Below are 237 nucleotides of genomic sequence, written 5' to 3' on the forward strand. Positions count from 1 at the left end.
TCCCACTGAGCGAAAAAAAAACCTACGAAAAATTTATCTTGCATGAAATGCGCGTGAAGCGTGATAATCGAGGAAAGTTTCCGCTTTTTTATTAGAAGAAACTGGGTTATCAGATAATAATCACGCCACGGGCCATTCACGAAATCAGAAACAAGCCTTGGCATTTGCATCCTGAGCATCCATCTGCGCAGTAGGGGTGTGCAATGGGGTATACCTTGTTCTAGTGTTTGTAAAGAA

The sequence above is a fragment of the Haemaphysalis longicornis genome, unplaced genomic scaffold, assembly GCF_048455015.1.
Source record: "Haemaphysalis longicornis isolate Haplotype H1 unplaced genomic scaffold, Haemaphysalis longicornis Haplotype H1 scaffold_6, whole genome shotgun sequence".
Classification (NCBI taxonomy): Eukaryota; Metazoa; Arthropoda; class Arachnida; order Ixodida; family Ixodidae; genus Haemaphysalis; species Haemaphysalis longicornis.